At 37.0% G+C, this 710-nt stretch overlaps 1 protein-coding gene across 1 annotated transcript in view; it reads right to left on the bottom strand.

The window, feature by feature from the left end:
- Positions 1 to 710, bottom strand: part of LOC104080984 (ceramide synthase 4-like) — a 12613-nt gene that overhangs the window by 8177 nt on the left and 3726 nt on the right. The window lies entirely within an intron of this gene.

Below are 710 nucleotides of genomic sequence, written 5' to 3'. Positions count from 1 at the left end.
CCTCTGCTGCTGTGGGTCCATGTTTCCCCAAAGAACACCTTTCTTTGGAAAAAAAATCCTATCAGCTCTGTTTGCATTTGTGAACTACCAAATAATTTTGGCCATTTTAAAACTCCAATTCAGCCATACCTAAATGCAGGTTCAGAAGTAAGCACAGGCTCTCCCTGGTTACATTTGGCCAGCTGTACACAATGGGATTCAATGTCTTTGCTATAAAAGTCTAAATAATTTTTTTTCCACTTCTGATGCAATTTTGACTGATAATTATCAGCTACAGATAGCAAACTTGGAGATAAAAGAAGTTTTAGCTTGTGATGATAAAGAAACAAGCACATAGTTCACTCAGTAATGTCAGAAAAAACATCCAGCTGTTTGAATGACTGCACATTCACAGGCTAAAAAGCATAGTTTCCAACATGCTCTATTTTATGCATGAATAAAACTACCTAGCCTTAAGGTTTATAAACTGTGATTAAAATGAATGTAAAAAGATGAGCTCATGAGCATTTTTTAATTAATTTGACAAAGCTTTGTACAAATTTAAGTTAAAAATTATTTTTAAAATCCATGCATCAGTGTGAGTCATGATCCGGGCCCAAAGAGTTGTGGTGAATGGAGTTAAATCCAGCTGGCAGCCGGTCACAAGTGGTGTTCCCCAGGGCTCAGTGTTGGGGCTAGTTCTGTTTAATCTCTTCATCAGTGATTTGGAG

Source organism: Fulmarus glacialis, unplaced genomic scaffold (genome assembly GCF_000690835.1).
Source record: "Fulmarus glacialis isolate BGI_N327 unplaced genomic scaffold, ASM69083v1 scaffold338, whole genome shotgun sequence".
Classification (NCBI taxonomy): Eukaryota; Metazoa; Chordata; class Aves; order Procellariiformes; family Procellariidae; genus Fulmarus; species Fulmarus glacialis.
Note: the sequence above shows the minus strand (reverse complement) of the source record. Positions and strands in the feature narration are given on the sequence as shown.